This window comes from Prionailurus viverrinus, chromosome A3 (genome assembly GCF_022837055.1).
Source record: "Prionailurus viverrinus isolate Anna chromosome A3, UM_Priviv_1.0, whole genome shotgun sequence".
Taxonomy (NCBI): Eukaryota; Metazoa; Chordata; class Mammalia; order Carnivora; family Felidae; genus Prionailurus; species Prionailurus viverrinus.
In genome coordinates this window covers 31457765-31473182 of record NC_062563.1, presented here as the reverse complement: position 1 = coordinate 31473182, position 15418 = coordinate 31457765, and the positions used below count along the sequence as shown (strand labels likewise).

General features: G+C 41.8%; 1 protein-coding gene across 6 annotated transcripts in view; it reads left to right on the top strand.

Annotated features, from left to right (window-relative positions):
• SLC23A2 (solute carrier family 23 member 2) overlaps positions 1-15418 on the top strand; it is a 136242-nt gene that overhangs the window by 17104 nt on the left and 103720 nt on the right. For 2 of the 6 annotated variants that reach the window (XM_047852839.1, XM_047852835.1), the window contains exon 2: positions 9987-10110. The exons of 3 other annotated variants lie outside the window; for them this stretch is intronic. The gene's annotated coding sequence lies outside the window, so the exon portion shown is untranslated. The remainder of the gene's footprint in view (positions 1-9986; positions 10111-15418) is intronic. One more of the 6 variants, XM_047852836.1, reaches the window with a different exon arrangement.

Genomic DNA, 15418 nt, shown 5'->3' with positions numbered 1-15418 from the left:
CTCAAAGGACAAAATATATAATTTCAGTTTAACCAAAAATAAGCTGTTCTTTTAAAGCTTTTCTTTTGTTACTTTTTTTCTGTTATTTCCATTCTTTCTCTTGCCTAATCTTCATTGATGGAAGTTGCCTTTGTGCTTTCCTTCTGACTCTAAATTTTTAATAAACATAGCTTAAAATAGATTTGTGGTTATGAAGATTTTATTTTGGGCAATAAATTACCTTGTTTTTCCTCTTTGAATGCAAAATGTTTTAGCAAGAGAAAAATAACTTCTCCATTCATATTCTAATCAATTAAAATAAGTAGTAATTTTTTTGTTCCAAACAGCAAAAGACCAATGTTTAGTTTCTGAAATTAAAAAAATAGGATCACTGGAGGCTTATTGAAGGCTGGATGGTACAAGTCTGATGGCATTTGTGTTGCTTATCTACCTCTAGAAGATCAGTGATTGTGATGCTAACTTGCTCCAAAACAAACTGTGGAGTTGGAAGATTCACAACATTCAAAAAAAAAAAAAAAAATTGACTCACAGCTAACTTTTTCTCCCATCCAAGTACTAACCAGGCCCGACCCTGCTTAGCTTCCGAGATAAGACGAGATCCGCGCGTTCAGGGTGGTATGTCCGTAGACACGGCTAACTTTCCTAACAAAAAGAACTTGTTGGTATCTGGCTAAACTGTCATCACCTGTGTGATATTAGTTTTAAGTTTATTTTGAGAGAGGGAGTCGGGGGGAGGCAGAGAGAGGAAGTGGGAGAGAATCCCAAGCAAGCTCCACATTGTCAGCACAGAGCCTGATGTCAGGGCTCGAACTCATGAACCGTGAGATCATGAGCTGAAATCAAGAGTCGGACGCTCAACCAACTCAGCCACCCAGTTACCCTTGTATTTTTCTTTATAATGGAGGGCCAGGCTGGTGACTGGTGCCTTGCCAGCTGTTTCAGAGATAGCTCCCCAGGTCAGGCTCTGGGTTCTTTTTTATTGTGATGCCTCTGCATAGGTACAAGAGTATAAAAAACACATTCATTTAATAAACAAGAAAATGAATATCTGTGTACCTATTGATAACCCAGCCTAAAAAGTGGAATGTGACCCAGCTTTTTTATAAGCATCCTTCCGATGTATATTAATACATTTGTAAGACACTTTAAAAGAAGGTGATTTTTAAGAAATCAAATTGTCTCTTCTGTTTTCCCTATTAAAAACAGCATCAGCAGTTTATTCTAGTGGTGGCACTGAAAGCAATGTAGAGTTATAAAGGTGAGGGCTCCGTTGTCATGTGTGTAATGGGCTCTGACCCCTACTGTCATCTATCTTAGAAGCTCCAGGACCCAGACCAGGCCTTTCCCTTCTTGGGTTCTTACTTGTAAAGTGTGGACCCAGTAGTTCAGAGGGTGGTTATGAAGATAATTGCACAGGTATGATGTGTTAATCTTAAAAATAAAAGTTACTTTACCGGCAAAAATGGATATATTCTGGAATAACCAAGACTTGCAACTTTGGACATGCAAGCTATGCCCAGCAGATAAAGGAGGAAAAGGTTATTTTACAGAGAAACAAGAGGAAGGTGGGAGTTGTTTTGAAAAATCCATTGGAGAAAAGTGGGAATCCAGGGTCATAAGAGTTTGTCATTGTCTGAGTCCCAGGGGGGTGGTTAGGTTTTTTTTTTTTTTTTTTTTATGGGAGATGCAGTGTACATCTTTCCCTGTTGGGGTCTGTTACTGATGATTCTTTCCTGTTGAGATTCTTCTGTTGGGGGCTGTAATTGACAGTTCTTCCTGCAATTGACATTCAGTGGTACTGGCTCCCTTTCTAGCCTCCTGACTCCACTTTATGGAGTTTCCCTTTATAAATTTTCACATTTTCCCCCTTTTGATCATGATCTTTCTCCAAAAGCATTGCTGATCAAGAGTCTGATTTTTCTAATTCTTTTGTCCCTCAGTTCTAGGAAAGACCTTTCCTGGGTATAATGCCCCACACTGGGGGGAAATTATTTGGATTGGAAATCTGAGGTCACATTTGAGTAACAAGGATGAGGAGCAGGGAGAACAATCAGGTACCTCCTACTTCTAGTCCATATTTAGCACGATTGTAAGTGTTGGAGATCATCTCTTCTTGGGTACGTTGTTAGAAAAGTTTGACAGGCAGCAAGTATGGAATCAAAAGTAATGTGACAATTCCAAATTGTGTGGTGGTTCTAAAACAGGATCCTAGATCCGAAAGTAGCCAACTAAAAATATTCATTGGCACTCATTCCAGTTTAGGGGAGAAAAGATCCCCCTCCAGAGGCAAACCCAGAGTCCTGTATGCAGATGAGGAGTCACCCGTTGAGCAGTCATGAAAGCAGAATAGTGAGAACCTGAGAATTAACCGAGTACATTTGGGAAGATACAGTGCAGGTATAAGCATGAAGCAGCAGTTGGTGGGCTTTTTGCAAAACAACAAAACTTCAAAGACATTTTAAAACAGTATTGTTATCTCAAGAAAACTGTTCTAACCAAATGTGTCAATAGTACAGTAAAACTGAAATTCAGAAACCACGAGTTTTGGAAAAGAATCCAGAGTCGGTTAACAATAGTCCAAATGAAAAAGAGAGACTTTGTATCCTGAGCCTTCTACCAGACCTGGCTTCTTGAGGAAGCTGTCTCCTCAGATGTTGTCTGCTTCAATACAGGGAAATCTTTACTTTCAGGTCATCAGATGGTGTGTAGGTCCACTCAGAATTTGCTTTCTTTAGACGTGTCCATGAATCTAAGAGTCTATTCCCTGGAGTTTGGCAGCACAAGGGTTGGTTAGCAGTACGTAAGAGGGGCCTTTCCAGTGAAGTTGAAGAGACTCTTTCTGGAGGTGTCTTTTCTAATAGATGAAATCTCCAGTTTCAAGGTGTGATGCTTTTCTTTTCTTTTTTTAAAATTTTGATTATTATAAAGATTATAAATTTTTTTATATTATAAAAATTTATATTATAAAAATTATAAATAATTATTTATTTATTTATTTTGAGAGAGAATGTGAGCAGGGGAGGGGCAGAGAGGGAGGAAGAGAGGGAGAATCCCAAGCAGGCTCCCCACTGGCAGCACAGAGCCTGATGTGGGGATCTAACTCACAAACTGTGAGATCATCACCTGAGCTGAGACCAAGATTCGAATGCCTAACCGAGCCACCCAGCATTAAGGTGTGATACTTGTCTTCATCTCTCAAGAGTGCATGGTGAAATTGCTCTATCAATCTTCCGGTTATTTTTAGTAGGAGCAGTTAGGCCTTTACAATATTGAAGTATATCTTTTTTGTGTGTGTGTTTATTTTTGAGAGAGAGAGAGAGAGAGAGAGAGACAGAGTGCGACAGAGGGAGGGAGGGAGACACAGAATCCGAAGCAGGATCCAGGCTCTGAGCTGACAGAGCTGACAGCTCAGAGCCAGACACAGGGCTTGAACTCACAAACTGTAAGATCATGACTTGAGCCAAAGTCGGACACTAAACTGACTGAGCCACCCAGGCGTCCCCGAAGTGTATCTTTATTAATTGTGGGTCAAAGGAGTCAGGGGCCAAGTGCATTGGACCTTCTCTGACTATCTCAAAGGGTAAAAGTCTGTGAGTTACGAAGGGGTGAATCTGAGTTAAGAACGGCCAGTGGGAATGCTTTAGGCCAGATGATATGGGAGGTCTCTATAAATTTTGCTGATTGAGTCTTAATAGTGTCCTTAGTGCATTTGACCAACCTGAGGATTGAGAATGGTATCGCCCAGTGAGTATTGTAAAACTGGTGAAACCCTACGGACTTATTCAAGCACCTGGTGAAATGGGTTCCTTGAGGACTATGAAGTTAAAGAGGGCTTCTCCACATTGGTATAATTTTTTCTTTAATTTTTTTTTTTTTACATTTATTTATTTTTGAGAGACAGAGTGTGAGTGGGGGAGGGGCAGAGAGAGAAGACACAGAATCCGAAGCAGGCTCCAGGTGCTGAGCAAGCTGTCAGCACAGAGCCTGATGGAGGGCTTGAACCCACGGAACATGAGATCATGACCTGAGCCGAAGTCGGACACTCAACCGACTGAGCTACCTAGGTGTCCCGTTATAATTTTTTTCTAGCAAAATTTTATCTACACAAGTAGCAGTGGTCTGTCTACAAGAGAGCTTTGGTCCAGTGAGAAGACCTACAAACCATTACTAAAACGTACTTAAATCCATGAGATGGGGGTAGCTGTATGAAATACATTTACCAAAACTTGAATGGCCCCTTAGGTAATTTAAAATGAGCGGTGTGAGCACTTTTTTCTGCGTTGTGTTTTGGATGCATGGGACAAGTGGGGTAGACACTTTTTGTAGCTTTATTTCCCCACCAATATTGGTCCATGAATTCGGCCAGATTATTTGGTCTAACCCACAGTTCTTTTTATCAAACCAACAGTGATTAAGTTCCCAGTATTTTTCCTTTTCTGGAGCCAATTACTGGGCGTTTCTGGTCAGTTTTTCAAAATCTTCATTTGGGAGAATATCCCTTTGGACTGTGACAGAGGTTTGGCTCTTGATTGCTTTGAGAGCAGTGCTTTGGTGGAAATGCCAGTGAGGTGGTTTCCTTTGGCCTCCAGAGAGTGGAGTCTAGAATGCTGAGGAACTTTAATAAAAGAGTATCTGGCCAAAGTGTGGCATTTGATAAAATTTGGACATAGGAACCATTTAAAATTTTATCCCCATTGGAGGTGAGAGCACCTCATTGTTGGGTACCATTCCAGAGTCCTGAGCTACCTCAAAGGTATATCAGCTATGGGTATAAATGTTTGTGGTTTTACCTTTGGCCAAGGTACAAGTATAGAGCTTGGCCTGTTGGGCTGAGATAGCAAAAGGTAAAAGTGCTGCCTCGGTGGCTTCAAAAGGAGTCATTCCCAGCACAGGATTTGCCATTTTCATCCTTTAAGTAAGAACCATCGGGACACCATGAAAAATCTGCATCGGTTAGAGGAGGTTCCTATAAACAGTCACAGGGAGTCAAGAGGTGATCTGTCCGTCTGAAGCAGTTGTGAGTGGTCTCTGCCAGGGAGGAGGGAGAATAGCAGGGTTAAGGTTCTTGCAGTGAGGAGGAGTTATATGAGGAACAGTTAGGGGGATCTCCTGGGTGAGAGCAGTGGTGAGGATTTAGGGGGGCTTCTCTGTACGCGGCACAAGTGTGCTTAGAGGGAGGCCTGTGACCCTTCACGGGCCTTAACTAGAAGGGCAGTGGCAGGAATGGCCCTGAGGCAAGGAGGGAGATGCCTGGCCATGGGCTGCTCCAGTGCTTGGTCCTAAGACCCCAAGGGTCAGTGATGGTCCCCCATGTTTTTGGGCAAGTACTCCAAGGGCATTTTCTTCCTTCTCACAAACAATGAGAAAAGGGGAGTTGATAATTAGGATCTCTGAGGGCAAGAGGCTTTATTAGACTTTCCTTTATGAAGTCTCCGAAGCTAGGTCTTCTCATTCTTTCCAAATGACGCAGTCAGGTTTGTCAGTTTTTAGTAAAGCCTATAGAGCTTGAGCTGTAAGAGAGAAGTTTGGAATCCCAGTTTCGACAGTAGACAGCCAGTCCAAGAAAACTTTGTAATTGGCATTTAGTTGTAGGTTTTGGGAAGTTCAGGATGCCACGAAAGCTACCTGGATCTAAGTGTAGGCCTTGTTCTGAAATCAGGTGCCCTCAGATGAACTTTAGCTTGAGCAAACTGCAATTTTTCTTTAAAGACTTTGTCCTTTTAAGGCCAAAAGTTTTTTTTTTTTTTTTTTTTTTTTTCAACGTTTTTTATTTATTTTTGGGACAGAGAGAAACAGAGCATGAACGGGGGAGGGGCAGAGAGAGAGGGAGACACAGCATCGGAAACAGGCTCCAGGCTCCGAGCCATCAGCCCAGAGCCCGACGCGGGGCTCGAACTCACGGACCGCGAGATCGTGACCTGGCTGAAGTCGGACGCTTAACCGACTGCGCCACCCAGGCGCCCCAAGGCCAAAAGTTTTAACAGGTGAATGCTGTCTCCTGTGAAGAGGTTTGAGAAAGGGAGCAGAGAAGCAAATCATCTACGTGTTGTAACCAACCAGAGCCTGCACAAGATTTTATATCTTCCAAATCAGCTTTTAAGGTTTGTAAAAAGTTAAGAAGGACTCTCTCTGTAACTCTGGAGCATTACTGTCCAGGTATAGTACTGTTCTTCCCAAACGAAAGCAAAAAGATCATGGTTATCCCTGTCAACTGGATAGTAAAAGTGCACTGTATAGAACAATTATAGTGAAAACTTTGCTTTCAGTGGGGATGGATGTCAGTGTGTGGGGGTTAGGAACAATGGGGTGCCAAGGGAGAGTGTTATTTATTGCTCTGAGGTCCTGGACTAACCTCCATCCTTAGCCACTGGGTCTTCTGACAGATAAAATGGGGGTATCACAGGGACTAGTGCAGGGGATAAAAAGGCCCTGAGTCTCTGGTCTCCTATTATGGGCTTGATGTCTTAAAGGGCTTTTTTACTTATAGGGTATTAGCTCTGGGGAGAGGTGTTGAAGGATCTGTTTGAATCTTGATGGGAGGTGCACTGTGAATTCTGCCAGTATCAGTTGGGGAATCTGCCCATAAAGAGGATGGTAGCTGATCTAATAGGGATAAATGATCAGTGTCCCCAGACTCTATTATAGTGCCATCAGGGATGTTGAAGGGTCAATTAATTCATGTGGTTGGTGGTTTTGATTCTATAATTATTTCTTTTTTCTGGGAGAAATTCTGGCATGATACTTTCCTAAGAAATCTTGGCCCAGTAAATGAATGGGGTAGAGAAACTTAAGGAGGTGAGGATGGGAATCTCAACAGGCCTAAACAAATGGGAGCAGGTGCAGAGACAGGAACCTGTTGAGGTTTATGAGAGACCCCCTCTATTTGAATTGTTTTCATGCTCTGAGACAGGACCTGCTTTATAGGAGTGGTGTTGAGCCCCGAGAATGCAGCTCTGGGGTCACCAAGACAAAGAGATTCATTCTCAGTCGGGAGAGTATTTTTTCCAAGCCAGTTAATGGGGAGAAGTGGGAAGAGCCCTTGTAGGTCCTCAGAGTCCCATCACTGGGAATTAGGAGGACAGTGGAAAGGCTGGCTAGAGGGCTGAAGGCTTCTGGAATGCTTATGTTTGTAACAGTCTTTTTTTTTTTTCTAGTGCCCTGGCCTTTTGCAGTGATAGCAGAAAGCCAGGGGGTTTTGTTCTGTTTAGGGACCTTCATTTGCCAGAGTTGAAAACTGAGAATATTAGTGGTCTTTCTTTGAGGTGACTCCTCTAGCATGTGGGTGAGCTGGTTTGCCGAGCTAGCTAATTCTGGAGTGGGCACAGTTTCCCATTCCATGCTGGTCCTTTAACCAGAAGATCCTGGTTCAGCCTGTTAGTAAATGCAGTTAATGCTACCCATTTGGATTCAGCCTCTAAAGGAAGACCAGAATCTTTTTGAAAGATCATTTGGAGTTGATTATAATGGTCGTGAACAGGTTGATCGGGCTTTTTTGTGAAGCCTGAATTTTGTTCCAGTCAACAGTCTTAGGAAATCTGTAATTGCTCAATGGAGATTTCCATCGAGTGTTCTAGCATCTTGCCAAAAGTTAGGGTTAATTCTCTGAATCCTTTAGGCTGTTCTTATGGGATTAGTTTCATCCCGTGTTAGGCCTGGTCCTCACCAACAAGCACATGGGCTGACTGATACAGATCTGAGAAGGCAGGGTGGTTAAGTTGGAGTAACTATGTTAAATTCTCCTGCAAATGTGGGTCCTGAGTCACTTTCGGAAACTCTTCAACTCTGGCTCGCAGTTTGGCCTTGGTCCAGGGAACATAAGAAGTTTGGGGTTTTTTCAGATCCAGAAGTCTTAATTTTAAAGGAGCAGTTTTCTTAGATTCAGGAAAGAAGGGAGTGGGGAGAGGTTCAGAGAAAAAAGTTAAGTGAAGGTGGGGACTGAACACAAGACAGCTGCTGTACATCCTGAGACCTAGAAGACAGGAAGGGAAGAAAGAGGCCTCAGGAGCCCTTTCTTTTGTTTGTCTCTGTTAGTCTAGAAATTGTATTTTGCAGAGAGGCAATTTTAGATTCCTTATAGCTTCAGAATTCCGAAGCTTCACAATCCCAAAGTAGGCATCCCATTCAGTTTTGACAATTTTAGAGCCATGGCTATCCAATTTACTTTTTTTTTTTTTTTAATGTTTGTTTATTTTTGAGAAAGAGACACACACAGTGTGTGAGCAGGGGAGGGTCAGAGAGAGAGGGAGACACAATTAGAAGTAGGCTCCAGGCTCCGGGCTATCAGCACAGAGCCTGACACGGTGCTCAAACTCACAAACTGTGAGATCATGACCTGAGCCGAAGTCAGTCACTTAACTGACTGACTGAGCCACTCAGGCGGCGCTGTCCAATTTACTTTTGATGAAGAGTTAAGTTGGGAGAGATGGCGAGTTCCCTGCAATGGCCATTGGAGTTCTAAACTACTGTGTGCGTGAAGAGGAACTGACCAGGGTGCCGGAAGAGGGGTCACCCTCAAAACATCTTGATGACTGGGATCCTACTTCTTAGCAGTTTATTTTGGTTTGTCTGTCTTTTCTAGAGCAGGAAAGAAAGATTCCTAAACGGTATGATCAATCTGGTTCTAAAAGGAATCCGAGCAAAGGCCAGCTCTGTTCCGGTAGGCACAGCCCTGTTCGTGAGAAGTTGGGCCAAGGACTAGCAGTTTTATTAGGAATGGCCTAGTTCTTAAGAGGAGTCGGACCAAAGGCCAAACGAGTGTTCTTATAAAGGACCAAGCCTTAAAACAGATTCTGAATAATTCCTGGAGAGCTTAAAACACAAGAGTGGAGCTCAAAATCCAGAAGAAGAATTTTAGGGTGGGCAAGAAAGCAGTGAGCTCTGTGGGTATGGGTACATATTTGCTCACTAGCCTTGGATTTGTTGGTGGTCTTCTGGATCCCACCAAATAATGTTAACCTTAAAAACAAGTTATTTTAGGGGCACCTGTGTGGCTCGGTCGGTTAAGCATCCGACTGTTGATCTCAGTTCAGGTCATTATCTCACGGTTCGTGGGTTCAAGCCCTGTGTTGGGCTCTGCGCTGACAGCCTTGGGATTCTCTCCTTCTCTGTCTTCCCCTCCCCTGCTTTCTCTCTTTCTAAATATAAATAAATTTAAAAATAAATCTTAAAAAAAAGTTATTTTACCAACAAAAATGGGTTTATTTGGGAGTAACCAAGAATTACAACTCCTGGGCATTAAGCTGTAACAAAGCCATAGGCAAGTCCAACAAAGAAGAAGGTTATCTTACGGAGAAGGAGAAAATTGGGAGGGGTTGTTTTGAACAAAGCCCATTGGAGGAGAATACTAATTCAGGCTAATGGCTTGCCATTGGCTGAGTTGCAAGGGTAGCCAGTTTCTTGTAGAGCTGCAGTCTATATCTTTCTCTGTCGAGGCCTGTCATTGATGATTCTTTCCTGTAGAGATTGTTCTGTTGGGGTCTGTGATGACAGTTTCCTGTAATTGACCGATTGGTAGTGGCTTCCCTCTTCTAGCTTCCCTTAGTCTCTTCCCCACTCCACTTTAGTGGGGCTTCCCTTTATTAATTTTAAGAAGTGTGTAGTACAGTGCTTGGCACATATTGAATACTAGAGAAGTTTTTTTGTCTTTTTTTTTTTGGAAATTGAGATCTTATTCTAGGGAATATGGAGTTTAAAAGGAAAAAAACCCCAACTAAGTACAAAATTGCTTTTTCCAGATACTCTAAAATACCATCTCCCAACACATTTTGTGCAAATGGAGAGCCAATTTTGAAGGGATTGAAGGTGCAGCTTGTGCTTCTGCCTGGGGATGGGCTGGGGACTCCTAGATGCTCCTTAAGAATGAGGGAGCAACAGAGCAAGTTCTAGGATTGGGCAGAGCTGAATGAGAAGTAGATTCCATTCATGCAGAGTGCCTCCTGCTAGGTTTATTATTACTCTGTTTTTATTGATCATCTGTTTTTCTCTAGCTAGGTCTTGACTCTGACAACCGGGATCCTCCTGTGGTTTTGAGCTTGGACTTCAGCACCGGGAAATGTAGCTCAGCGGCTTGTAATGGAAAGCATATGGACAGGTTCACGTCACGGCATTTAGGTGCGTCTGAAACCTAATCTTTTTCGTTCTGCATTTCATGATGCAGTTGTGCTGACAGCCCTTTAGTGTTAGAATTCATTTGTGCTTGACCTCGCCCTTTGTACATGTCACCAAAGGTCTAAATGCAATCCTGGGAATAATTAATTGTTTGGTTAATGCTAATGATAAGGTAATGGGCTGTTGTAGGCCAAATTCCTTGTTAAGTAGATTAAAGTAGAAAATAGGCAAAGTCTTGCCATGTACAGGTAATGAAGTAAGTATTTTCTTTTTCCTTTACATGCTTTTGGCTTTATTAAATCAGCAAACTTTTGAATACTTATTGCCTTTGAGGCTCCATGTCTGGGTCACAGGTCTGAACCCCGGGGGTAAAGAGATTGAAGGCCTGTTCCTTCTTTTTCAAGCATTCTTCAATTTAAGTAGTGAGACTAAATAAGCACATTTACACTGCATTTCCTCCCATGCTCTCCTGTCCCAAGGCTTGATGGGTATTTTGGTTATTTAAAATTTTTTGCTATTGCAAACAATATTGCAGTGAAATTTCTTGCACCTATTTCAGGGACAATACCCATAAGTAAATTTTTAACAGTAAAATTGTTGAGTACAGTGCTTACGAATTTTTACTTTTTTAATTTTGGCAAATTGTCCCGTAGGGAAGCTACAAGAATTTATACTCCTAATAAACATTCTTGCAAACAGGTTGTCTTGTCAAAACTAAATGTATTCAGTATGGTGGGTATAGAAAGTTATGTCAGTGGTACTTTTATTTACTATTAATTTACAAACAGTGACATTCAGTATTTAGGTATACATTTATAAGAGCTTTTATAAATGCTGAAAGGGTATCATTTCTTTTTAAAAAAAATTTATTTTCATTTTCTAATAGAAAGTCCATACTTGCTCTTAAAAAAAAAAAAGGGAAATTCCAAGAATTTAGGAAGAGCCTTGGTCTCACCACCTAATGACACCACCGTGAACATTTGTGGATTTCTTCCACTTTTTGTTTTCTATGTGAAGTTGTTTGTTTGTTTTTTTTCTTTTTTTCTTTTTTTAATGTTTATTTTTGAGAGAGAGAGAGAGAGAGAGAGAGAGAGAGAGAACAAGCGGGGAGGGGCAGAGAGAGAGGGAGACACAGAATCCAAAGCAGGCTCCAGGCTCTGAGCCATCAGCACAGAGCCTGACTTGGGGCTCGAATTCACAAACTGTGAGATCATGACCTGAGCTGAAGTCGGATGCTTAACCAGCTGAGCCACTCAGGCGCCCCAGGTTGTTGTCTTAAGCTGTCATCAAATTGTATGTAATACGTTTTTTTTTTTTTTTTTGATTTATATTTATTTAAATCCAAGTTAGTTAACATATAGTGTAATAATGGTTTCAGGAATAGAATTTAGTGATTTGTCACTTACGTATAACACCCAGTGCTCATCCCAGCAAGTGCCCTCCTTAAGGCCCATTGCCCGTTTAGCCCATCCCCCTCACCTAACACCCCTCCAGTAACCCTCAGTTTGTTGTCTGTATTTAAGAATCTCTTAGGGTTAGCCTCCCTCTCTGTTCTTATCTTATGTTTCCTTCCCTTCCCCTATGTTCATCTGTTTTGTTTCTTAAATTCCACATATGAATGAAATCATATGATGTTTGCCTTTCTCTGACTGACTTGTTTTGCTTAGCGTAATACACTCTAGTTCCATCGGCATTGTTGCAAATGGCAAGATTTCATTCTTTTTTATCACCAAGTAGTATTCTATTGTATATATATACCACATTTTCTTTATCCATTCGTCAGTTGATGGGCATTGGGGCTCTTTCCATAGTTTGGCTATTGTTGATAGTGCTGCTATAAACATTGGGGTGCATGTGCCCGTTCGAATCAGTGTTTTTGTATCCTTTGGATAAATACCTAGTAGTGCAATTGCTGGGTTGTAGGCTAGTTTTATTTTTAATTTTTTGAGGAACCTCCTTACTGTTTTCCAGAGTGGCTGCACCAGTTTGCATTGCCAACAGTGTAAGAGGGTTCCCTTTTCTCCACATCCTTGTCAACACCTGTTGTTTCCTGAGTTGTTCATGTTAGCCATTCTGACAGGTGTGAGGTGGTATCTCATCGTGGTTTTAATTTGTATCTCCCTGATGATCAGTGATGTTGAGCATCTTCTCATGTGTCTGTTAGCCATCTGGATGTCTTCTTTGAAAAAAGTGTCTGTTCATGTTTTTTGCCCATTTCTTCACTAAATTATTTGTATTTTGGGTGTTGAGTTTGGTAAGTTCTTTTTAGATTTTGGATAGTAACCCTTTATCCTATATGTCATTTGCAAATGTCTTCTCCCATTCAGTAGGTTGCCTTCTAATTTTGTTGATTGTTTCCTTTGCTGTGCAGAAGGCTTTTATCTTTAATTTTTTTTCCACATTATTTTTGAGAGAGAGAGAAAGAGCAAGCGTGAGTAGGGGAGGGGCAGAGAGAGACAAAGAATCCAAAGCAGATCCAGGCTTTGAGCTGTCAGTACAGATCCTGAGGCGGGGCTCAAACCCACAAGCTGTGAGATCATGAACTGAGCCAGAGTTGGACGCTGAACCGACTGACCCACCCAGGCGCCTCCAGAAGCCTTTTATCTTGAAGTGCCAGTAGTTCATTATTGCTTTTGTTCTCTTGCCTCTGGAGACATGTGTAGTAAGAAATTGCTGCGGCCAAGGTCGAAGAGATTGTTGCCTGTTTTCTCCTCTAGAGTTTTGATGGTTTCCTGTCTTACATTTAGGTCTTTCATCCATTTTGAATTTATTTTTGTGTATGGTTAAGAAAGTGGTCCAGTTTCATTCTTCTGCATGGTGCCATCCAGTTTTCTCAGCACCATTTGCTGAAGAGATTGTCTTTTTTCCATTGGATACTCTTTCCTGCTTTGTTGAAGATTGGTTGGTTATATATTTGTGGGTTAATTTCTGGGTTTTCTCTTCTGTTCCATTGGTCTTTTTTTTTTTTTTTAATAATTTTTTAAAAGTTTATATGTTTTGAGAGACAGCATGAGTGAGGAGGCAGCAAGAGAGAGGAAGACAGAGAATCCCAAGCAGGTTCTGCACTATCAGTGCAGAGCCCAATGTGGGGCTTGAACCCATGAAACTGTGAGATCATGACCTGAGCTGAACCCAAGAGTCAGACACTGAACCAGCTGAGCCACTCAGGTGTCCCTCTACATGTCTGGTTTTGTGGCAGTACCATACTGTCTTGATGATTACAGCTTTTATAGCTTGAAGTCTGGAATTGTGATGCCTCTAGTTTTGGTTTTCGTTTTCAACATTATTTTGGCTCTTTGGGGCCTTTTTATAATACTTTCTTAAAAGTAATATTTATTACCACGAGGGAGGTGAGGTGAATATCTCTGGGAATACCTGCCGAATACATGGTCTCCCAGCTCTCAGAGTTTCTGTTAACCATCTTTATATTTCAATTCACACATCTCTTTCTCTGCTCTGTGCACAGAGCTTTTTTCTCAAATCTCTCGTCTTTGGTGGGCACTTGTCAGATGTACATGCCACCCCCAGCTCAAATTTAGCATGTCCAGACCTCGTTCGTTACTTGCCTTGTCGAGCCCATTTCCTTACTTATTTAAAGGAGACAAACAATCTTGTTCTTTTTCTAGAGGTCCTCTTTGACACCCGATCTTTGATTTTTTTTTTTTCTCTTTTAAATCACTCACTCTATCCGTCCCTTTTTGTCATCCCTTTTGTCACCCCAGTTGCCAAGATCCTTATACTTGGATTAACACAGTAGCTTCTTGACCTTCCATCTTGAGATTTTTCCAGTGGTGGACTCTCTCTCCTCACCTGCCCAGAAACTGATGTCTCATTAAAGCCATGTTGCATTTACGTTGGACTTTTGAGACTCCTTTGACCCTGCAAGTTGTTTTCGTCCTCCACCTCCCATTGTGAGCTGTGGTTAAGCTGTTTTCATGGCCTTGAGACTTGCAGTACTCCTGCCTGCCTTGGTCTCCAAGGTGGCCTTCTACTCAGGACTTTCCTGCTGACCCCAAATCCCATTTCCACAAATTCATTTCTGACCATTTCAGGCTCTATTGAGCTGTTTTCTCCGAGTGCTCATGCACAGTTTGGGAAGTATCTATCATGTCTCTGTGATTGACTCGTTGTCCCAATCTGTCCATTGAGATGGCAGATGGCTTCACATATAATCCATTTCCATCTCAGTGCTGAGACTTTTGGCAGTTCAGGAAACTAGCCAAATGGTTGATTTATCCTTTTCTTTTTCAGTACAGATCCTAAATATTCAGTTTACTAAACTGAGAAAAGAGAAGGTTTGCTAGTTAGTACCTTTCATCTTTGTTCTCAAGAGCATACACTTGTCTGGGCATTCATAGCCAAGAACACCAGCTCTGCCCAGCGCCTGGAGCCTGCAGACCCCATACCCAGTTCTGCTTCAGGCACGTTTTAGAAGTTGATTCTCAGATGTGGAAGGACTCGGATAGAAACTGGATTAAAAACTTTCAGCCGTGAGGAGAAATCTCTGTTTTATTAGTGGGTGATTTCTGAGAGTCTCTGTCTGGTAATTTTGGTTTACAGACTGTGTGCTATTGACGTCAATGTCCCACTTTCTCGTAACTAAACATGTTATATAAAATGCTGCATTGTTTATAGTTTGATCGGTAGCAACAAGAGAATTAAATATTTACTGGGAAAAGTGGGTACTTTCAAAAACCTATGTAAACACTGATGATGATCACAGAGCTTGCATAAGAAGGTAAGGAAGGAAGATGGTTTCTATGAAACTGTTACTATGAAGGGGTTCCAAGCGTATTAGAACAGCTCTGGCCTTTTCAGTGGGCTTTGTTTTAAAATCAGTGTGTTAGTGTTGGATTACTACCAGCTGTTGATAAATTGCCTAAGTCCTTTGCTGCCTTTCTGTTTGGTATGGAAAAATCTCATCAATAACTTTGTCCCATTCCTTTTAATGATAATTTTTTTTCATACATGTATTTTATTTTAGTTTTGCCATACAAAACTAGAACTTGGCAATTCAATAGTTACAAAGCCCCTCTGGATTTGAGCCCCATGGATAGACCCTGTTAGCTTTATTTAGGTTTCTTGTGCTGGTTCTGAGCTTCTAGGGGAGAGCCCCCAGGTCCCCTTATGACCTTTTAGCTCCTGCTTGTTGTTAGCATGTGGATTTCTGCTTTCACCTTTCTCACATCTGGCTCCCTCCCTCCTTCTGGTGCTGTGAGTGTGAGAAATTAGGTTATGGCACCTGCTCCCCTCCATCAGAAGGCAGGCTACAGAACTGGTGGTAGAGCATAGTACTACAGTGTTCTGATGT